The 25,094-nt window shown below is 42.3% G+C and overlaps 1 protein-coding gene across 2 annotated transcripts in view; it reads left to right on the top strand.

The window, feature by feature from the left end:
• Positions 1-377: 377 nt before the first annotated feature.
• The window catches only part of tmem121ab (transmembrane protein 121Ab), a 37,199-nt gene continuing 12,482 nt past the window's right edge, over positions 378-25,094 (top strand). For both annotated transcript variants that reach the window (XM_089021438.1, XM_089021437.1), the window contains exon 1: positions 378-602. The gene's annotated coding sequence lies outside the window, so the exon portion shown is untranslated. The remainder of the gene's footprint in view (positions 603-25,094) is intronic.

Below are 25,094 nucleotides of genomic sequence, written 5' to 3'. Positions count from 1 at the left end.
TAATTCAATTCTTTTTAGCGCTTTTTGTGAGAGACGGAAAAGGAAGGAGGTGGGGAGGGGATATGGGGTTTGCTAGACTCTTTCTTGCTTAGTGTATTTCACATGCAAGGGGAGTCAGATTTTGATTTTGGCACTGTTGCTATCAATTAACTCAACTTGAATACTTCTTTATCACATCATTGCCAAGAGAAAGAGAGGGGGTGGGAGGGACGAGGGGGTTGAAAGAGAGAGAGAGAGAGAGAGAGAGAGAGAGAGAGAGAGAGAGAGAGAGAGAGAGAGAGAGAGAGAGAGAGAGAGAGAGAGAGAGAGAGAGAGAGAGAGAAAGAGAGAGAGAGAGAGCGAGTGCGAGAGAGCACATTTGCAGTTGACTGTAGTCTGCAGATCGGACTCGCCATGCATGCGTCAATTCTTTCATGTCGCGCATGGGACATTCTGACGTGTAACTAAACGACAATACTTTGGGCTGTTTTTTTTCCCTGATAATTTATGTAATCACCCCTTAACTCCACATCCCCCATCAGCCATTGAAACGGATTTACAAAGATCTCTTCTGAGCCTGCAATGAGATTCAACAATTTGGACATACTGGTCGTCCATTGACGGTAAGGCAGCGAAGTTCAGATTCCCTTATATGACAGTTAAAATTAAAGAAAATTATATATATGCATAAAAATGCAATGAAAATCAGATTTTATCATCTTTGTACCGGCTCCAGTTTGTGTCTCTTCCCTATTTGCCTCCTGCTGTCTCCCTTGGTGATCAACGATGCATTTATGCGCATTCAGCATTTTTCTTTCACCGATTCCCAGCGCCGCTGCGTTTGCAACTGGATCAACATGTCATTGAAAACAATTATATTTGGAGTCGTCCTGGTTCTCGAGGACGAGTTTCCCCCCGCGGCACATCAGTGATGTTGAATTGCAGCTGCTCATTTTTGCCTGGTTGCTGCCGGTCTGCCACGCACTCGCGCAGACGCGCGGACTGACAAGCAGGATCGTGGAGAAAATATATGGACGAGACCAGCAAACTACCAACATGGGTCATATTTCAAACCGACTGCGAGAAAGTCACCCATTTATCTTCCTTCGGCCAAATTAACGAGACACTTTTTGATACCAAAGTACACAGGAAATCAACATTAGCATCCAACTTACCATTAATCTTTTTTTATTTTAGGGTTCAGTTAGCCAAAATGCAGCATCACCTCCTTGCGGTTTTGTTGGACGTGCTGACGACTTGAAATATGGCATCCATCAAATCATAATTACACGGTAGTCACAATTGCTGCACACAGGCTATTTAACTCATTCACTGCCAGACGGATGTGAAAAATGTGTCCACTCCAGTGCTAGGGTTTTCGTCATTTTCACTATAAATCCCAGGATCTACTAAATATTGAGTTTTAGGACGACGTAAACATTCAATGCAGCGTAAGAAACTCTCTTCTTTCATCAGAAAAAAAGAGTTACAGTTTCTAAATTATATGGGTCTGGAGTTATATGAGCTTGAAATGAGGGTGGCTGTCCAAAATACAGTGCAATGCATACATATTGGTTTATATAGCGCTTTAACAACAACTGAGTTAATTCCTAAATTATTTAACTCTGGAGTAATATGAGGTGCAAGTTGGGGCGGCTGTACAAAAGGCAAGTGCTGCCCCCTCGTAGAAGGAAACAAACATTGACAGAGGTCTGGCCAGCGCTTTATCGGCACCCCCCGCAAGAAAAACCAAAACCCGAACAATTGGGGAATGGCGCGTCATGTCATATTTTCAATTTCTGAATACATTCGGTAATGGCAGTGAATGAGTCAATCTGAATTGTGTTAGCTGATTCCAGGAGTTCCTTGAGGACACTGGCGTCAAAGTCAAGGCCCGTCAAGGCCTAATCTGGCCCGCCACATCATTTTATTCGGCCCATAAAAGCAAATCAAATATGTCAAGTGCCATGATTTTTTTTTTACTACAAAATTGAAAACTAGTTAATTATTAATTTGTTGTGCGCTCTACATGTAATATGTAGAGGAGATGAGCATTTCTAGTGGCTTCCCCAAATTCATAACAGCCCCTGAGAGGAAACCGTAACTACGATGTGGCCCGCTCTATCACACCCTTGCTCTCGGTAGAGTTTCTTTCCCAGGGTGGCGCTATCGCTAATTAATGCAAGAGTATTGTAGTACTTACAGTATTGTAATTTTTTTAAACTAGCATGTATATATCGCCTATTCTCAATCTCTATGAACTTCAATGGGGTGCACAGGTGCACATTTGCTCAGAAAAAAATGATTAAAGGTGCGAAAGATTCACTGTCATTTTCATCCCAACATTTTTGCGTTTTTTGGGGGGACTGCGGAACAGTCGCCCACCATACCTTTTGAGTAAAAAATAGCAACTCACTCAGCTTTTCTCAATGGTCAAGAACTGCAATGTGTCATTGCTTACAACACCATTTTTGCACCATTTTAAATTTTACCACACGTCACCTTTTAGCTGGGATTAAATGGCTGCCCTTTTTAATTCATGATGGCCACCCTGTATCGCATCTCGCTGCCTCCCTGCTGCAGCTGGTATGCTGCTCTCAAATGAATTCACACTCTAGAAAGGAAGAAAAACGCACGTGACAAGCTCGCTCTGGATAAGAGGTGACCCCCTCCAGTCCCCATATACACGCATACACTCCTGCATTTAGACTACAGCACTGTAACTGGCTTTGATGGCTCAGAAAACGCAGTCAATTTCCTCTGACGGTGCAAACCCACCGTGATTTCCATAAAGTCCTACATTTAACAGTGTTCATTGTAATGACGCTCAATAGAATCTTTGATTACATTCAACGTGCGATAACACTCGTCTTTGTGTTAACTGTGTCTGATATGTCGACTCGAGCCGCAAGAGGCAATAATTGAGTGCAAATCATGGCGAGTGATGTTTCCGCGGTCCTCCACCCAAGCGTCCTCGAAGGAAATCACATTTGGAGATGCCAGTTTTTTCCTCTGGGCGACGAACCGCCGGGTAGGCGGTCTGGAGATTGTGCATTCATATTTTGTGGCTGATGAGCCGGCCCAATGCAAATTAATCTATCATGCTCATTTTATGATCCGATAAACACAATGAATTTGAATATTGACCCCGCGGGAGGCAAGCTGCACACTTGGCGACGCCTTCCTGCAGCGCTTTATCGCCTTGACAATGGAATCTTTTCACCTCTGGGGCATGTGCTCTCGACTGTCTCATGCAATAAAAGATAAAATACAGGAGTGAAGTGGCCTCTGCTCTAATAGATACATCGCCGAGACGTCCACTTGAATAAATATACCCCGAGCAAAAGCCACTTTTTTTCTCTCATGGGGAAAAAAACAACTAGTGGTCTAACTTGATGGCTTATACTGCCATACGTCGCATTGCCCAAAAAGTGCACACATAAACGTCCTCCGTGCTGCCTGCTTGACTTTAGCTTTCTGCACTTGATGAAATCATCGCAATCGGTTGCAATTGCAGAGGTCCCCCAGTCTTTGAATCGGTTAACATTTTAAAAGAACAACCGTAAGGTCATCCGCACACATCTCGGCATCCAAAACACTGTCGGCCATTGTGCTCCATTTTCAAAATGCGTTCTCATTACGAGCTCGGGCGCGCTTCTCACGACTGTGCCTTTTGCATGCTTATTGCACTGCGGATTGTTTTTCTGCATGCCTCCAATTTCATTTACGGCGGGGCTCTTTAAAATTCAGCCCTCTTGCATGAAACTCAATTAAATACAGTATCGCTATAAATATATGAGCAGAATGCCGCCGAGCCGACTGAGGTAGCGCATAGCCTTTTGGCCCCCTCACCAATCATCCATTGCAGGTTGTGACCCCGCCTCCATCAACCGCTGCATAGTAAGCGCTGGTCAATCGGAATGATCGGCTAAAGACATTGTTGGAGGCTGTCACACAGGCCAAAAACCTACTGTTCTCTTGTAAGCGATGTGAGCTTGAAATATCAAATGTGGGGCAAGTTAAACGAAAGCCATCATCATATACCCCCAAGCTGAAAAGAGATCGGCGTCATCATTGTTGAGCCGATTACACTTTGTACATCACATATTTCATTTCTGCTACAGTTTTTCAGCACTGGTTTTCCGCTTTGGGATCGGTGCTTTGCAAGACTGTAATCTCTCTGACCTTAATGGCTTCCACTGCAATCAATGGCCAAATGGCACATTCAGTCAATAACAGCTATGCTATACACTAATGTGGCCCGAGAGAAGTACACGGGAAAGCAGCCTGCGGGCATCGCGCGTCGGAACTTCTTTGCAAATATCGTATGCGACTTAATGAGATGTCAGAAATGCTAAACCCATTATCAAGGCATCCGTTATGAATTGCTTTTTGATCCAATATAACGTAAGCATGTCATTAATGGGGCAGGATGGGACACAACGGCACTTTGCTCACCTGCCATACCTCCAAATACGCAAAGTAAATGACATCACGTTTGTGGACACTCTTCGATTGGACATGATATATTCATGGACTCTTGGAATGTCTCGCATGGGCTAGGGAGCGATTCAAATCGACATTCCAGTAGTAGAATTCCATTTTCCGAACACAAAGAGTTAAACAATTTTATACCGGACAGATTTAGGACAAAGATTACAACAGTACACATATTGACTTCAATCTTGAATTCTAAAATCCATCCATCCATTTTCCAGACTGCTTCATCCTCATTAGGTTCGCGGGGTGTGCTGGAACCTATCTCGGGGATTTGACGGGGGACACCCTGAATGCACATAGGAATGAACAACCATCCGCGTTCACACTCAAACCTAGGGACAATTTCGAGTGTTCAATCAGCCTGCCATGCATGTTTTTGGAATGTGGGAGGAAACTGGAGAACCCGGAGAAAATCCACACGGGCCCAGGGATAACAATCAAACTCCACACTGGGTATTTCTAAAATGTTATGCGGTATTTAACTGTCATCAACATAAGTTCTCTTTAATTAGTCATACGGGAATAAACACAGCGCAAGGAGAAGGTCAAAACGATTATATGCCCAAGTACGTCGGACAAGAGATGCGGTTTGGGTAAATAAACGGTAGATTTGGTGTTAAGTAGCCAATAAAGCAGAGTTACAACATGTGGACAATTGCAACTCAGAGAGCCAATCCCTTCATGCTGCATGGAGAAAAACAAAGAGTGCGACTTTTGACTAATAACTGCCAGGTCGAGTGAGACGACAAGGTTTTTATGGGGGTGGTGATAAAAAATGTCTCGTCCGCGCGGTAGTTAAATATATTGCCTCATCTTGTGTTTGACCACGCGTGTTTTCTTGTCAATAACTCTATTTTTATTAGCTGTATTTTCCGCTGTATAAGGCGCACCTAAAATCCTTGATTTTCTTCCAAAGAGGACCCTGCGCCTTATATGTGAAGTCATATTGAGCCAGGTCTCGTAATGACTGTCAGCAGCCATTGACTCAATTTTCCACCCATAGAAGTCGTACGTAACCCAAGCCTCTACTCTAGTGCCTTATAATATGGTGTGCCTTATATTTGGAAAACCTTTATATATTCATATATTATATTAGGGAAACTTTTGTCATTCATTGAAGGTGCTCCTTATACTCAGGTTTAAGTTTGAAAATACACCATGCATTGGGCGCCACATACTGTACTTGGGGGTGTACTAGGTGAATGTGTCCAATTTATGAATCTTTTCGAAAGTGGGACCATCAGTTAAGAATAGAGATCCACCACGGATCGCTAAAATGTTCAGGGCTCAGGATGAAGCAGCAAAATATTTTCAACCAGCAGTAAACAATGGCCAATAAGTGCGCTCTGTAGGTGCGCCTTATACTCCGGTGCTCCTTATACACCGAAAAATATGGTATTTTTTCTTACTCCTCACACATTTCGTCAACATGCTCTAACCGCCCATATAAGTATCCCAACACGTACATTCTGGCACTGCACTGAAAAAAACAAAAAACAAAGTGGCGGTGAGGCTTGATAGGAGTGAAATATTGAAGACATTGTTGTTGCCCTCCAGGAAAGCAGTTATCAGAGATATACAAGCGATGGGCAAATACATCAGCTTAAGTGCCGCAGTTTCCCCCGTCGACAAAAAACAAAATCCTCCACGAACATCTGTCGCACAGCTTGATGCAATCGATCAAAGGATGCTTCAAATGCTGATGAGAAAAATAAGTCCCTCACTTATTTTTCCCCGACTAGGAAAAAAGAAGTCGTTATCATCTCACTTCAATTGACGTAAAAAAATATGGTTTTTTTCTGCCCCTCCGTCAAGCACACGTGCATTAAAACGTCCTGCAATTTTATCCGTCCATTTTATATCCACAAACCACACCTCCTTCTCCCTTCCATCTACTACTCAAAACAACACAATACATATTGACTTATATAGCGCTTTAACAACAGCTGAAGCTGTAACAAAGCAATTCACGTGGAAAGCTATCATATACAGGGAATAAAGCAGTCACAAAGATAGTAGAGTGACACACCAAGATCAAGTCGGAATCATGCCAAAGAGTGAGTTACAAGTGAATTATTCAAGTATGTGTTCGCATTGCATGTGTGTAGACCCCCCGCTCCCACCACCAACCCCATGCGACTTGTCAGTCACCCATCCGCCATTAATTTTTTTACCCTACACTGCAAAAATCACTGACAGATGAGATCCATTGTACTTCCACCACCGTATTGTGTAACATGTTGATTATTTATACTTGGGTAACGAGTAGCAGACAGGGGCTTGCTTGCACGCAATTATGCGTCTCCATATGCCGTCTGCGATGATGTAGCTGTTCATTAATTATGGCATGGCCCAGTAAGTAAAACAACATTCTTTTGCTCCGTGTGTACACATGCAAGGGTGGGACTCGCCCGAGGGGGACGCAAATGCATTTTGCTGTCAACTGTGTCTTACCCTGATGATTTATTTGCAAATCGGCCAACTCGATTGAAAATGACATTCCATTAAGCTTGATGTCAACTGATTTTTTTTATTTAGAGCAGTGCTGTGGAAGGTGTCTTTTAACTCATTCACTGCCATCGCCAAATTTAATTGGGAATTGAAAATTTGACGTGGAGCGGCATTTCTGAATTCTTTCGGGTTTTGGTTTTTCTTGCAGGAGGTGCAGATAAAGCGCTGGTCATACCTCTGGCAATGTTTTTGCCTCCCACGAGGAGGCAGCATTTCCCTTTTTTCCATGTCTGAGCTTTGTTACAGCTTCATTTGTTGATAAAGTGCTATGTAAACAAATATGGTTGCATTGCATTGTATTTTGGACAGCTGCCCTCCTTTCAAGCTTATATAACTACAGACCCAGATAATTTAGGAATTAACTCTTTTCTGATGAAAGAATAGAGTCATAAAGAAGGTTTCTTTGAATGTTTATGTCGTCCTAAAACTCAATATGCGTAAAATATGTGCATATGCAATATGAGTGAAAATGACAAAAGCCCTGGCACTGGAGTGGACACATATTTGCACATCGTTTGGCAGTGAATTAGTTAACTTATGAGACTGAGAAACCTTAGACTCTCTTCTTTCATCAGAAGAAAATATATTTCGAGCTTACTTGGTTGTGGAGTTATCTGCATTGAGAGGGGGAGGAAAAAACATTGCCAGAGGTCTGACCGGAGCTCAATCTGCACCCCCCGCAAGAAAAAACAAAACCCGAACAAATTTAGGAATGGCGCTCCACGTCATCCTTTTCAATTCCTGCATAAATTTGGGAATGACAGTGAATCAGTTAATACCCTTGTTTCTTATTTCAATTTATACCGAGGATTTAAGATTTTTTTTCTCGTCTACATTCCGTGTCGCAGTTCTCGATAGGCAAAACTCTCCTGATTTAATTAGCAATCTGCGGCCCTCAACGTTTTCCCTTCTCGTTTGTTTCTCGCCGCCCTTTGCCAGAATGGCGCAAATGCGCCATCTTTGTGAGGCATTCGAGGTGAACTCTGCCAGCGTCGGCCTTTAAGCCTGTTAGATGGGGCTGACTCTGCCGGATTAGCGCCTCTATTGCTCCGGAACTGAACGGAACAGGAATCACAACAATTGCGGAAATCAGTCTCAATGTAGATCACTTGTGACAGTGAAGCGGTTGGGGGGGGATTTGCCTCAGCAGCCGTTTTCTGAGGTGATGCTCGTTCTGGAGAGTTGAGAGGCAGAAACATCTGCTGGTGTGTCGCTGCCTCTGGGCTGTGGGGGACTTGTTTCGCTTTTTTTTGCGCTCGCTCTCTTGCCGTCTCGCTCACTCGCTTGCTCGCTCATATCCTTGCTTTTTTTGCCTTCAGCCCTCACTCGCCGTGACCTCAACTCACCTTCTGTTTTGCCACTTTCTTCTTGTACCACTTAAAAGGCAACATCAACATGGACCCAGAAGTCATGTCGTCTTTCGATATGCTGCGTGTGTCCACAACGTGGTTGAGATAACGTCAACACATACTGTATACCGTATTTTCTGGTGTATAAGGCGCACACAAAAGCCTTAATTTTATTCAAAATATGACCCTGCGCCTTATATGCCAGTGCAATGTTGAGTAATATTGAGCCTCAACAGGTCTCGCAACGACTGTCAGCATCCACCGACTTCATTTGCCCCGTGTAGAAGAAATCATGCGTAACCCCAGCCTCTACTGTAGGAACTTATTTTGTGCGCCTTATATTTGGAATACATTTATATATTCATATATTACACTATATTTGGAAAATATTTTGCATTCATTGAAGGTGCGCCTTATAGTCCGGTGCGCCTTATATGTGGAAAAAGTTTGAAAATACACCATTCATTGGGGTTGTGCCTTATACTCCGGTGCACCTTATACACCAGAAAATACAGTACACACACTTATTTTCCCTTTTTTTCAACAATGGTTTTTTTTTTCTTTCTCTCCGAAAAAGAAATGGATGCTGCAATGGTAGCTTTTTTTTCATTGCGGCGATTGACTGGAGGTAATTACTGGAAGTAATTTTGCACCTCCACCCCACTCCTCCATCCCTGTCACTACAGTTGCAGTGAACTAAATCGTATCGCTTGCTGTAAATAATACTCAAAAACATATCAGACGCGAGCAAATGCAAGCGTCCGTTCCGTCTGATTCTTTGAAAGGCTCAAAGAGGCCGTTTATGTGGGTGTTGTTCCTGGAACTGCATATGAAGCAGTGTCAGGTGCTTCATCTTTGTCCATGAGGCTCTCTCTGGCAGCGTGGCCCAAAAGCTGCTGCCCACAGGTTTAAGTCGTAGCCAGACATGGGCCGCGGCCACCGCCAGCCTGGAAAGCTTCATCATCCGGCAAACATGTTCGTTTATTCCGAATTGGCCGCGACATCAAGGGATTACTCAAAGATGTACAAAAGAGGAGGCATTTCTTTTCTTTGGACTTCCTTGTTTTTTTTTTGGTGGCTTTGTAAGGCTCCCTTCTTTTCTATTTCCTTCGAGTTTTCTCACTTCAAGTGATTTCTTTCTTCAGATTGTTTACGCTTAATGAAAGCCGACTAGCGGAGTCCCAGAAGCATGGTGCCTTTGAACGTTATTCTTACCCTTGGCAGATCAAAATCGACTATGTTGCGCATCCGTCTGTTCCTAATGACTAAAACTTTGGTGCAATAGATTTAGTTTGTTTTTTGTTTTTTTTTCTTCAGTATCTCAATAGAGGCGTGATGGAACAAGCGGCATATGGCTCCCGCAGTAAATGCCGCTCTCCGGACAAACGTTAGATCTCTCGTGGCTCACAAAGCTTTCTCTCAACCATAATATGAAAGTTGGGTAAACGTCAATGCTTAGAATCCTGATTACAGCAGTCACTCACTTTCAAGCATGGCAATTCAGAGTCCAATGACGGCGGAAGCAGCGAGTGGCAGCACGGGAGCAGACCCATGACTTATTGTATCTTAGTCGACGAGGGTTCTACTCACTCACTGGTTAGCCGACAAAGATGGGCAAAAAGACTAAAAAAGGTCAATTGTGAGAATTTAGCACGCAGATTCATGATTGGCCATTTTTTAAGTCACTTCAACATTAAACAATGTGATGCTTCGTTACCATTTGAAATTGACTTGTTCAAACAAATGAATCCCAAGATTATACATCAGCCTTCTGTGTCTAAAAACTGCCCTTAAATCCACACCCGCCTAACAATCTCTGCCTTTCATCCAAGGGACAAAACAGTGGTGGGCCGTTAGGGCCTGCAATGCCTTCTCTGCTGGTCTAAAAATCCTTGAATCACAGACTAATGTAAATTATATTTTGTCCATGAATTCTTATTAAATAATTCCAAATTGTCTTTCAGCTTCCTTTCATTGCTCTTCCCCTGTTGGGTATGTTTGGCTAGTCACTAGCCAATCATAGTATCACGAGCCATTCATCGTATCACTAGCCTCTCGTGAAAACAGCATACAGGCCAGAATTAGCACACTGCATCTGTAGCGAATTATATAAGCAAATACATTTTTGTGTTGATTTAATTAATGAATCAATGGAGAAAAAATGAATTCGGTTGCAGATTTACTGCTAAAGCCATTTTCAAGATGGACTTTTCAAGAACAGATGGACATCATTCAGGTTGGACAGCTCCAAAACAAGCAAAAATAGCAAATAATATTGCAATTTTACAGTGTTATCATGAAACCACACATTCATAGTAAAAATGTGAACAGTTTAATGACGGGATTTCTTAAGTTTCTTCAAGTCACAACTTATTTCCTGGCCAACCGCACCCTGTAGTGGACGTGTATAGGAATATCACACCACACTCTGAGCTGATTAATTCAGGCGTAGCACTACAGAAGGCCCAAGAGTGACGTGCCACGGGGACAAAATGATCGGTATGTAGCGGTACGAAATAATTAACTAACAGATGTCAAGATTTTAATGGCAACGATTAATCAAAGCTTGGGAGGAATGGCTTTATTTGGAACAATGGCATGCCTCTGCCAATCTTTACAATCCATTTGCTTTCGAGCAGCGGGTCAAAACAAACGTCGCCACAAGTTGTCACGCACATCCGGCAGATCAATTATGAAGGTGACAACTGATAAAGTGCATGATGAGAACGGCGGCGCCTACTTAGACTGCTCACAATGTCTCTTCGTGTTTTCAAGAAGGCCCATTGTGTTTCGAACGGGCTTAATAATGTACACAGCAAGGGAAAAAAATCTTTGCTTTTGTGTGCATTGACCTTTACTGACTGTCAATTTTCTAAATTACTTAGCAGAGTAATTTCGCGGCACTTGCAGCGATCTGCCGTCGTTTAATATTCATTGGAGTGGAGCGTCTAGAATTCAAGGAACCATATCGCTGGTATTTTTGTCGGATATTGTTTGCGTGTTGCTGTCCTCCCACTCATGCGGTCCTGTCAATGCAAGCTAACTTGGAACCAAAGCACTAAAAAGAACCCTTTCAATCGGAACCACAAATGTCAGGTGAGCGATTATGCGACATTTACTTTTTGCTGCCTTCAGAGTTTCGAATTTGATTACAAATGAATGAAATGGAATTTCCTACAAAGAAAACGACAGTAAGATATGAAGACAAATGAAAAATTTGGTCCTATGTGAAAAAACATGTTTTTAACATAACACGGAGACCTTGTCTGAATGCTAAAGAATAATGTCGATATTTTGTCCTCCTTTTTAGTGTATTGACCTTTCACAGCTGTTCGTAGCTTGAACGACTGCACAGAAATAGTCTCTCAGAATTCTTTTCAGTTCCACTCAAAAAAAATGTTGAATTTGAAGTAACAAAAATCTGAACACACACAACAGACAAACCACCACTCACACACAAAGAAAACAATTTAAGAACTTCATTTTAATGACATCAATGTTTACAACAAATGGGGGGCAAGTACCTGAAGAGAATCTATGCAAGCTTTGGATAATACGTATATCCGTTCATGCAATCCTGCAGAGCAAAGTGCTCATCCAATTTAAAAGGCAAACACCAAATGGACCCGTTCAACCTCGACCACAAATGCCAGGTTAGTCGTTGCGTCAAATTTAATTCCACTGCTTTCAAATTTACCTTTCCATCCATGGTCGCCTTTTTTGCTCCCGAGAGTCACCGGTGAGCTGAATCCCATCCCAGCTGACTTTGGATGAGAGGCAGGGTAGATGAATGATCTCGCACCGATTGTCAAATCTCACAACTTTTGGATTCCAAATTGGATTATTCATGAGAATTTCGAGCTTGATCACACCAAACGTAACCAATAATATCCACGAGTGGGAGGAAACCACACGTGACAAATGTCATCAGAACATCTGTTTAATATCTTTTTTAATATCTTTCCATGCGCACCAAATCCAGCAGACATTTAAACAGCTTCTTCCCCCAAGCCATTAACTCTTTGAACAGTAGTCCAAATGGAATTGTATAGTACCTCTTTGCAATTTTTTTGCTGATGATACTAGTGCAGCATGTTCGACCGGAAACAAATTCCTTGTGTGTTCTACATACTTGGCAATAGAGATGATTCTGATTTCCGAGACGCTGTCCCTGTAACAGCGGATTCGACAGATTCTTTATTAAAACACCTTTATTTGATACAAATTCATAAAAAAACTACTGCAAAGACTTTGCTGTCCTTTCACTCAATTTAACTCATTCACTGCCAGATGTGCAAAAATGTGTTCACTGCGGTGCCAGGGTTTTTGTCATTGCCACTTGAATTCCAGGACCTACAGAATATTGAGTTTTAGGACTACATAAACATTCAATACGGCATTAGAAACATTCGATAATTCCTAAATGATATGGGTCTGGAGTTATACGAGTTTGAAATGAGGACGGCTGTCTAAGATACAATGCAATGCATACATATTGGTTTATGTAGCGCTTTAACAACAGCTGAAGCTGGAATAAAGCACTAACATGGAAAAACGGAACTGCCCCTTTGTGGAAGAGAAAACACATTGCCAGACGCCATGGCCAGTGATTTATCGGCACCCAAGCATGAAAATACAAAATCGGAACAAATTCGGGAATGGCATATTTTCAAATTTAAAATTATCTTACAGACAGTGTATTGTAGGTGTTTCAAATACCTTATTACCTTACCTTATTAGGCATATTTTCAATTCCAGAATAAATGGCAGTGAATGAGTTAAAAATGCACCCAGAGACAAAATCCATGTGTCCTTACAACTGTTGCTCAAAAACATCCGAAGGAGACTTTCAACTAATCATGGAGGACCTTGTTCGTCAATATCCCATCTTAGCGCCAAAGCCCAGCTAAGACTCTCATTCCGTCAGGTGTTTGAACCTCCCTCCCAAATTGGCTCTTTGAGCTAGTCATGCCTCGGTTCCTTCTTTTTGTTCGTTTAAGTTAACAGACTTGTCACCTTCTGTGTCACAGCAGGAAGACCCAAGGTGCCTCGTATCATTCCTACGCCTGTCCACCCTCGCTGTCCCCAGCTTAAAAAGAAGCGATATCGGCGTGGTAGTAAGTGGACGCGACACTTTTTGCCCTGCGCATCCACCTGAGACCTTGTCTCGGTGTGTCAGAGCCCCAGACATGGTAAAACCGCAGTGAGATTAAAAAAAGTGCAGGAAGAAGCTTAAAAGCCCACCACCGCTGCAGGTGTGCGTCTGTGTGGGAACGATAGAACGCTTGTGTCGTTCATCGGCTTGCCGCTCACGACTGCGGTTAATTATTCACCGGGGTTGTGCTGCAGAGATGAACTGACTGGCTCTGGGATAAAGGCACTGAAGGAGGAAGATGAAATTATAAAACCTGATGATGGAACTCTGGCTGAATTGTAATTCCCTTTCAAATCTATTTTGAAGAGGTTCCCCCGACCTAACAAACACGGACAGACATTGAAAAAAGGAGACAGAGAATTTCTGGGTTGCCATTCACTTCGTACACGCAAGTCTGAGCATAATGCGTCACATCCGTTTGTTTAAATCGATTTTAGAGTCCAATATGGCAGCCGTCAGCAAGGTCTGTGTTTTTTTTCTGTTGTTTTTTTGTGTTTTCTTTTGTCACTTTGTGTTGTGCGTCATGTGGAACGGACACGGATTGTTTTTCAGCATTTTTTTGGCCATGACATTAGTCAAGGAGGAGAATCTGCTGTGCAGTTGCGCCTTTTCGGGAGCATGATTATACCAGCACTGTTTTTGATTGGGAAGAATGTCGCTGCCATTTGACTGTCATCAATGGACAGCTCTGGGGCTATTGTGTCGCGGTTTAGAATTGAAGTGGATTTACGTGAGACAGGGGATGTGAGAGAATCTCTTTTTGTCGATGGATGCTTCAGCTTCGCATTTGCGTTCAACATTTAGCTTGTAGTAGACGTGCACATTCCACCATGACGCCCCTGATTCACTGATGAAAAGGATGCTTTGATCTTCTCTTTCATCTAGAACTGCTTCATACAACAAAAAGGGTGCAAAAGGTGCTTAAGATTGAATGTCTTTGTGTTGTCATATTTTATTTATTTATTAATTGTTGTTCTTTTGACATCAAGATGGCGGCGCGTGAGTGGCTCATGTATTTTGTTTTTCTACTTCTTCCTTTCCCTTTCTCTTCCTTCCATATTTTTGCTGCTCTGAAATGTAAATATCTCCTCTGTGAGTCTAATGAAGGAAAATCCAAACCAAGCTTTTAAACATCAAATTCACAACTTATTTCTGGTTCACATCTGAAGCACAGTGAGGACTAAAATCTTCTAATGTATCAATTCAGAATCGGTCCCATAGAAAATCAGCCCCCCACTCCAAAAAAAAAAAAAAAAACTCCTCGAATCACACAGCAATGTGACCTTATAATAACAGCCAATCACCTGAAATTAAAGACAAGTATCTCTTTCATTGCCATGGCAACCTCTGTTAACCTACTTTAGCCGGCTATAATATTGCCTGGAAAGCTCTCATGATCTTAACCTCAGTGTCAATACCAACTGTGTCGTTCATAGTTTTAATGCCATCCAGTAAAACCAATGGCTAAGTAAGCAAACCCAAATGAGATTGCATCACTTTACAACAAAAACACCCTGTTTTCATTACATCTTGTTTGGCAGCAGTAGAAATAAAAGAGACGACGACTACCACTTCAAGAGATGGCCGTGCTAATCAATTGTGACGACTTAATTGGGGAGTGTCGTGACGCCCACTAAAGCAAAACATAATGTGTGCTATTCGATGGGGGAAAAAAACGAATTCCCAGGGAGCATACCAAACATGAAATAGAGGGAAAATTGTCAGTGCGCCTTGCTCAAGGGTGACAGACAAGCAGACTCAATTTCAACCCAAAGTAAATGTCCTCGTAGACTTAACTACTTCGGCCTGCAGAAGAAAAAAAACACCTAAGGCAGCTATGTATGATAGATACTATACTAACTGGAAATAAACAACAGGGGGACAGGGATTGAGCCCTGTGGTAACAGTGACTATTACTGGAGCGGAGCTGGCCATGAGGACATATTTTGCCATTTTGTCTCGCTCTTAATGATGCTGTATCTCTTCCAGCAGACCTCTTGGCACATTGAAGGCAAGCAACTCTCAATTCGGACGTACTTGTAAACTCAAATGATGCTTCACAAACCGTGTACTATTTTGGACATTTTTAACTCATTCAATCATTCAATATGCTCTGCATGAAATTACAAAATTGGGTTGATTTTATGGCGCTAATAGTTTAAAATATTCGATCATCCATCTTGAACCACCAAACACCATCAAATAAATTAAGTAGGCCATTCTGGAACATCCGAAGTCGAAGCCAGTCCAGTAGTGGGGAAAGCATAAAATGTTTAAATATTTAACTCATTCACTGACAGACGATGTGCAAAAATGTGTCCATTCCAGTGCCAGGGTTTTTGTTATATTCACTCAAATTCCCAGACCCACAGAATATTGAATTTTAGGAGTACATAAACACTCAATGTAGTGTAAGAAAGCTTAGATTCTCTTCTTTCATCAGAAAAAAATGAGTTATTTCCTAAGTTATATGGATGTGGAGTTATCTGAGCTTGAAATGGAGGCTGCTGTACAAAATACAACCCACCCATCCATTATTTGTACAGTCTTTGGAATCAGAATCAGAAAGCGTCCCACAATGAGGAAATTTGCAAACATGTATGTGTGTAACACAAAAAGACTCATTTGTTTTAGTTTGGTGATGCCGTGTGCGCATCGGAGGCTTCGAAGATTTAATCCAAATAAACCCTTTTGAGATTCCTCTGGACTGGAAGTGAATGAGTTAAATGAGGAAGGGTTTAAAGCTACTCATTTCACCTGAAATAAACCCCAAAATGTGTCAATCTGCTAAATAGAGCCCATTACTCTTCATTCCAAATAATCCTGCATCTCACGCCACTTCATTCTCCCCTCTCTGTCGATCTCTCTCTTGTCCTCTGTGACCAGCACGCCTCCTCGGCTGTGCCTGTTAGCCCGATAAATGCGCAGCGGGCCGTGGAAAAGAGCAAAAGGCGCCGTGATTGGCAGAGATAAGGCCTCTAATTAAAGGCAGTGATTGGGAGTCATGGAGGGTGTGCTTCTCTGGTAGGCAGAGGCGGAGAAGACAGACATATTCGGGGCACCCAACCCCGCCGCAATTAGACACACATCTGTTATCAACGATCAGTTCGGTGTCCTTACAACAGACGTTCTGACGCATGTCGCCTGTCAATGTCATTCATTGTCCCCGTTTTTTTTCATTTGCCTGATCCAGAGATAGAGCCGTGCAGACGCGAACACACACGCACAAGATAAATGGTGCCCTTATCATGCATGTTGCATGTTGACAACATAAAAAAATAAAATGAGCATATAATGTACAAAATAGACTTCAATATGTGGCTTAATTATATGTGCATGCAAGATGTTAACTCTTTCACTGCCATTACCGAATGTATTCCGGAATTGCTTTTTTTTGCAGGGGGATGCCGATAAATAACTGGTCAGACTTTTGGCAAAGTTTTTCCCCTCACACAATAGGGCAGCATTTTCCTTTTGTACAGCCACCCCCATTTCAAGCACAGATAACTCCAGACCCATGCAATTTAGGAATTAACTCTCTGTTTAAAGAAGAGAGTCAAAAGTTTCTTACGCTGAATTAAATGTTTATGTAGTCATATAACTCAACATTCTGTGGGTCCTGCAATTTGAGGTAAAATGACAAACACCCTGGCACTGGAGTAGACACATTTCTATCACATGTCTTGCAGTAAATGAGTTCATCAAGTAGGCTACAGAGAAACATCCGAAGTCGAACCCAGTCCTGTAGTGGTTGAAGCACCAAATATTTAAAGGACAACCAACGTCACTTTTTTGTTTCCTGACATCAGAAACACGTTTTATAGCATCTAAAATACCCAAAACACACAGTATGATATTTTTATTCATATGCAAAACACCAATAAAAATGACTTAAAATGTCCAAAATCTGCAAAAAAATGAGCTGCGAATTGGGCATTTTTCAGAAAGTCCCCAGTTCGTGACAAGAATCAAAACAATGGCTTCAGATTTGGAGAATATGCTTTCTTGTTACACATCCAGTTATGAATATGATTCAAATAGTTCTGAAGAGGAAAGCATACATGTTTGCAATCGATTAAATAATTTATTCCGTGCCATATTGAGGCAACATTGGGGGGAAATAGATCACCAAAAAAGAGGCAGAAAATGGCGACCGAGCTCCTGTGAGGAATTAATCAGCCCGTTTCCACAGGCTGATAAATTCCTTATTTGGAGCTTGGTCGCCCTCTTCTGGCTCTTTTTGGTGCAACATGACGTTTTCAGACCAAACAAGCACAGCAAAATGCATTGACGTGATGGAAGGACTGCTAGCTACAATGTGTCCTTTCATTCGGTTGGGGCATTCCTTCAGTGATGTCACGTAGGGACCAACTCAAAAACAAGACTTCCGGAATATTCAGCGTGAGTCTTAAAACGTAAAATATAGCTATATGCGGTGGAATCTTTGTAAAATACAGTAAAGTCTCGTTATCTCGATATCGGTTATAATGATAGTACTGCTTATTACGATACTATTTCTATGAACGCAAGGAGAAAATTTACATGCCGCAGGATCGGATATATCGATAGTCCGGTTTTCCGACTCCCAAGAATATCGATATAACGAGACTTTACTGTACGCTCAGTAGAAGTCATTTGAAGCCATTTTACAAATTATGGACACAACTTGTCCGGAGACATTGTTTGTCCTTTAACTCACTTAACTTTCACCAAATCCTGCACGTCATATTTTTAATTCCCGAATATTCGGGAATGGTCGGGAATGGCAGTGAATGAGTTAAAAACAGCGTCAAAAGTTAATTATTGTAAAACATGAAAAAATGTAAAAGGTTCCTCTTATTTTCGGAGGCACACAAACAGAGATTGTTTTACTTTTGTTAAAAGTTAAATATATGCATGATTTTTTTTTAAGTCAGACATACTAACAGACACCTGCATAAATTTGTTTAATGAATGAGATAAATGCACATGCAATCATGGCGCTCTTTTGTTTATGCTGACAATTAACATAATCAACCCAAGCGAGACGGCACGGGCACCCCGCCGAGATTTTACAGGCGGGGTGAAATGTCTTGTCATCTCATGCGCCAAGTTTTATGACACTAATCTCCATTTGCTGACACGGATGCAGCGCCCACTAGCGTGTTCCAAATGGAAGAAAAGCACATTGTGCGACATTAGGAGGCTCTTTGCCGCAAGTGGGTTGTCGTAGCATCCGTGCGATTTATGAGCCGAGACCTCAACACCCTAATTCAAGCGATGACGGACTCATTTAGATCATCAACACTAAGAGTAAAAAGGCTCGAGAGATGTTGGGCTGTGATTTATCAGCCAGGGCCATGCATCTTCTGCCATCTGCTTTTTTTCAATTTCTAGTAGTAAATATCCACATATTAAAGCAAACCAGGTTGATTTTTTTGTAGGGGGGTTAAAAGAAAATCTGAATGTTTGTGTTCACCTTGCATGATTAAAAAAAATGCAGTGGCGTGATCATGTCTGACATGTTCTTGACCAAAAAGAAGTTGGAAATGAATTTGTTACATTTCAGTTTGCGACCAGCAGGTGGCACTGTAGGCCCCCGCCTGAAACTGCACAGGTATTGGTTGTTTTAAGGAATGGGAGTTAAAAGAACTCACGGTACAACCATTCAGTTTCGGGTCATTGTTTGTTTCACCCTGTCAGGTTTGTTTCATCTTGTCATGTTTTACTCATGGTTTGATTTGCTACTTTTGACCTTTTTGTTCTGATGACTGAGATTTTGTTCCTGCGGACTTTACTTCAAACAATTTGCCAAATACACCCTTATCCTCCCTCCTCCAAATTGTGACAGAATCGCATCACCCATTTTACTATTTTCATCAATCAATGAGCATGAACCGAGCATTCCTGAACCATTGACGTGCAATGTTTTTTCGATCAAATAGGTGCACATTCGATTCAGATGGCTTGTCCTCGCCATTTCGCCATGTAAACACAGAGAGCGTGAGGTCAACCTTGAACACAAGACCCCGAGGGAGGTGTGTACCACAATCATCCGGCGTAAAGCAGGGAGGGATTCAAAGATTGGTCGGTGTGAGGAAGGCTCAGCAGCCAGGTCAAACGGCCTCAGTGAGAAAACAAGGGGAGCTGAGATGGAGAGAACGGAGCGGGAGAATATGGTCGGGGGAGTGAGCGAGGGAGGGAGGACAATGTCAGCATTTATGACAGCAGGAAAAGCAAGAGGACGAAGAAACAAAATATGTATTCCAATCATTGCCGCATTGCTTTTCTCTTGCTCGGTATGGCTGTCGAGTGAGACGTCTTTTTGGCATTATCAGGTGTTCACTTTTCCCTCAGGATAAAAGAGCAAAAAGGAAACGGAGGTGCAGTAAATGTAAAAAAATACATGAGGGTACAAAGGCAGTGACCAAGTGTGCCACACGGATGTGCAAATAGCTGTTTCTCATCATTAGAACATGCTTTGTTTGCGGGTCAATTTCAACCTCCTTTTCTTTCCCCAATGCTTTCCTCGGCTCCTGTCAAGACGCATTTTATGTTTCCGTCTTTTTTTTTTGGTAGTGCTCTCGTTATTAAAACATCGCTTCAGGGAGGCAGAGGCACTGGGGTCTCATGGAATCGGTTAGAGTGAAGGCTGGCTAGTTATGAATGGCTTTGAACTGGAAGGGAGGGATGCAATGCTCAATGGCCTCTGCGCCGTTTGCCTCGCCACTTTTGTCGCAACGCATCTGGGTATACCGCTACATTAGCATCCGTGCGCCATTGGTATGACGAAAGCAAGCTATTGAGGGGCACAGAGGAGCACGGAATTATTTATGACGGTGGCGTACTATAATTAGCAAAAAATAAATTGCATGTCAACATTGACGCCGCGTTCATCCCGGCCCCGCTTCTGTCAAACGAGATTACAAACGATGGGGGTAGTGCAGAGCCGAAACGAGCCATGTTGGTCAATGGAAAACTAAAACAAGATTGCCTAACGGGAGGCCGTGCCCTGAATTATTTTCGACCTAAATGAGCGAAACCGAAGTATAAACAAACTCATGGTGGCATTTTGAGAGACTAACACATTATCAATGCTGCTTGTTATGCAGTCCAAACCCAACCCAGGCCAGTATATGCATATGAAGTATAGTGCTTTCACTAATGACCTTTCAAGAAAAAAAACCTAAGTAGCAAACAAAACCATGACTTAAAACATGACAACATGAAACAAACCTAACAAGGTGAAACAAACAATGACCTGACATTTAATAGTCATGCCCGGAGTCATTTTAACTGCCACTGATTAAAACGACCAACAACTGTGCAGCTGCAGGATGGGCTCATACAGTTGGTCGCAAACCGAAAATGTGCAGGACGGTGACCGTTAAGGACCAAAGTTGTCCACTTCTGCTTTATTCCTTCTTTTTGGACTTTAAGGCACACATCTGAGCAATAAGACAACTTGTCCACCATGGAATCATTTTAAGGCTCCTCGCCTGAAGCAATAGCTGGTGTATCAGCCAGTCAAGGAGCCCAACCTAGTGACGACGTGATGACCAATCAAATGAAAATGGAAATCATGCATTTTCGTTTTCACAACTAATAGACATGCATACCTGATTTGCATATTTTGATGTGGGCTGCAAATGCGCCAGGACCTAAGTAGGTGTTTGTCAACCAGGTCCTCATACAATAAGGCAACAGGCTAACACCTTTTGTGGAATTCAGTAGCTCTTCATACCGTCTGGGGGATGGGGAATGTTCATGTGCCAGACAGGCCAATTTTCAAAGATATGACAAAAGACTTTCATGTGAAAAACTGAAAAAGGAAATATTTTTCAGCCACATTCTTGCACACAATGGATGAATAGCCTCACTCCTTTTTCGGAGGGCTGCCATTTGAGCTGTTGTGACAGATTGATTAGCTTCAAGTCAGAATCAAGGCACCCAAGCACTTTTTTCAGTTACCCGGAGAGGATGGACATATTTTTCGCTCCAAGATGCCAATTTCCAATGTGGGCACTTCTTTTGCCCTGTTGCAAAACCCTGAAATGTTTTTTATCCCAACTCACAATGCGGGTGTTGAAAATTCTGAAAGTGGCAGCAATGCATGAACTTCACAGACAGCGGAGATGTTTGCAAGCAAATACTTTAACGTGATAAATCTGGAAAAAATGTTCCATCAGTCACAACCCAAAATTTGCAACGGCGTCGGTGAAAATAGTCGTTCGACTACGAACACCCATGTACATCAGAAAGCCTCCCTCGGCGACATCAAACCCCTCACCAGAGACAAATTCAAATCACTGCCTGAGGTGTGTCATCGTTCCAACTACCCAAGAAAAAGGATTGACAAGTCCATTCCGATCACAAGCGGAGAAACGGAACCATCGTGTCTCAAAAGTCATCTTTCACAGTATGCTATCTGTCAGGCGGAAATCCCCGCCTCGCCGTTTCCTAGTCGGCTGGTTAGCCAGAGGAGGCGCATTCCATGGCAGACTGATTTCTCTTGGCACTGAGAAGAATTGCACCAAGAAACAATTTGTGGGTTGGACCGCCATGTTTTGTTCCAATGCCGCAATGAGCAAATGGTGCGGCTGCGTTGGGACCGGGGGGGGAGATGGCTGACAGCCAGGCCTCTTTCGACGTAGGCATGTTTGCAAATGGAACACAATGATTTATTTCCTGCATTGTCAAGCTACCGCTGATTCACTGGGTGACGCTAAAGCAGGGGTGTCAAACTCATTTTTTGCCGCGGGCCACATTGTAGATACGGATTCCTCTCGAGGGCCGTTATGAATTTGGGGAAACCATTAGAATGTTGAATGCCTTCCACATATTACATATAAAGCACATAACAAATTAATGAGTAACTAGTTTTCAAATCTGAAGTCAAGAATAATGACCTCTGTGTAGGCTCTCAGTCGTACAGGAGTGGTCCATCGAGGAAAAGGTTTCTTCAGCCGTCATCTGTATTTATTTGAAGGTGTCAGACGTTTCACGCCTCATCCAAAGAACTTCTGAGGCCGATACCACATAGGCTTAGTCATGCTCACGAGGTGAAAACAAACCAAGGATAGAATGATAGAGGTAATGAGATTGGCTAATGAGGTGAAACCAGAGCCAGGGATAGTAGTTCTATTTCACCCTAATTAGTTAAGGCAATTCACGATACGAACACATTGCAAACATCATTTTCTATTGTTAAACGAACCTAACAGATAGAACAATATATGTAATCAGATTGGAGTGGTTTGGCTAATGAGGTGAAACCAGAGCCAGGGATAGAACAATCGAGGCTTCAGGGAGTGGTCCACTGCTCCCCTAACCTTAGAGCAGGGACGAATCAGAGCAGAGGTCTGGAACGGCCACCCCTGTCCATTGGGGATATATCTAGGGCCAGAGTTACCAGCATAACTTTACTTCACTGACTAAGCTCTTCGGATGAGGAGCGAAACATCCGACACTTTCAAATAAATACAGATGACGGCTGAAGAAACATTTTCCTCGAAGAATAATGACTGTCATCATGGTTTACATATGACAATTTAAAATTTTTGTTCGGACTTAAGCAAACATAATGCTTGATTTGCTTTCGAAGGCCAAATAAAATGATGTGTCGGGCCAGGTTTGGCCCCCGTGCCTTGACTTTGAAACCTGTGCTGTAAAGTTATTTCTGTGCACAATGTTTACCAAAAAAAAGGAAACTTAAATATAAAAATAACAAATAACACATCTTATGGTTCAAATGAATCCAGAAAATGGAGAAGTGCAGGTCTTCTTCTTACTTTTTGAAGAGGGTTTGATTTTCCAAACATGACTTATTGAAAGGGAAATCTCTCACTTTGCCCGCCATTAATCCCCGGCTGGTAATATTTAAATCCTCCCCTCAGCAATCCGTTTTAACTCCTGCCTCATTAGCAGCGCATCAAATCCTCTCCGTATTGCATACCTTTGGCCTTTTAATCAATCACACGCAACAGCAACCTTTGCTCCGCTGCATCTCTTTCCACTCATCCCCCTTGCAGCTTTTTTATTGATTTATTTATTTATTTATACACCCTGCTGTGTTCCCTATGCCTCTCACGACATATTGAAGGTGACAGGAGCGTGTATGTTTTATGCAAAGTCTCGAATTGCTCATGAGGTCTTACGACTTAATATGATTTGCACGTCTACGTTTTCACCCCCTATAAAGTTCACATTTCAAAGTCTCGATTCCACGTAATGTATTTTCCATTTGCAGATTTGGGTTGCAATGAGCACTCAAAAAAATATAAGGCTCATTATAACGACCATATTTTTTTTTGTACTTGCCCTGTTGAACGTATTCTGAAGGATAATGAAGCTCAGCCGAGATTCCGGTTTGACAAAGTCAAAAATCGAGACGTTTGTTGTGTATTATACATCGTAGTTGGCGGCCATTTTAATGGAAATGGTCCAATAAACTAGCCTTATAACGTACATATTTGTTACATCCTTGAGGTATGTTGCCATGAGGTTTGACTGTATAGCCCATTGTTCTTGTCATTCAGCTGTTCCCGCCTGGGTATAATTCTGAGGATTATTAATTTTTTTTGGGGACACCTATGTGATGAATACTGAAGATATTTGTCTTTGAAAAGTCAAGTGAAATCGAGCAAGCAGTTGTTCGGCGTGACTTGAATGCGAAATATGGATGGCAATCTTCCCCCAAGGTGGCCCATATGCAACATATCGAGAATGGGTGCAAGTGGTGGGGCTCAAAGTGCATGGCGAGAGTCAGGGAGACAATCACTGACAGAACATTGAAGAGGATCTGCATAATTCATCCTGATGCTTGAATGGACTATACTATACATTGTTCGGGCAGATCAATACGCACGTGGCACTGGGAGTCAAAGTGATGGGACTGTGTCAGAGGAGTATGTTAACAAAGCATCGATGTTGAAACGAAATAGGAAAAAAAAGTTATTGTAATCACCACGGCCTCGCTTAAGCAAAATTAATGATGCGTTGGATTAAATGAGAGGGGAATTGATGATCCTTTTTAAAATCGGCCCATAACAGATTCGATTGTTGGCAAGCGCGATATGGTCGGCACGTCTACATTGCATTTCTGAATTTCTCGGTTTTAACCGGGGTTGCACATTTCAACATTTATATTTCAAAATATATTTAACAAACATGCATATATTTGATTACGATTGGTATAAAATGGGGAAAGTGATTCGAGGCATGAAAGCGAGCTGCGTTTAGTGATTTGGGTCGAAGCACTTTGCCATGTTCTAATCGGATGGGAAGAGGTGGGGGATTACAATTTAGCAGTTCCCAGACTGTGAATAATGGGATCAACATCCGGCACACAAAAACTAAAAATCCTGTCGGTAAACATTTGAGAAGGTGTGGGTTCAAACAAATGCACACCACTGTCTCTATGTGGTGACTTTGCATGTTCAACACTCGTTGGATTGAGTTTTGTTGGCTGGATTCCCTTTTGGGATTGTCCCTTTTTGACAACACGCCAAACTCACAAACCGAAAAATAAATAGCCGTCCAATGAAGGCAATGCCTATTATGCAAGTGGCAAGCGGTCAGAATTCTACCATTCTTTGGGAGGACCAAAATTGATTTGTAGG

This window comes from Hippocampus bargibanti, linkage group LG19, assembly GCF_051943395.1.
Source record: "Hippocampus bargibanti isolate YZ-2025 linkage group LG19, ASM5194339v1, whole genome shotgun sequence".
NCBI lineage: Eukaryota > Metazoa > Chordata > Actinopteri > Syngnathiformes > Syngnathidae > Hippocampus > Hippocampus bargibanti.
The sequence above is the reverse complement of the archived record's forward strand: the minus strand, read 5'-3'. Positions and strand labels throughout refer to the sequence as shown.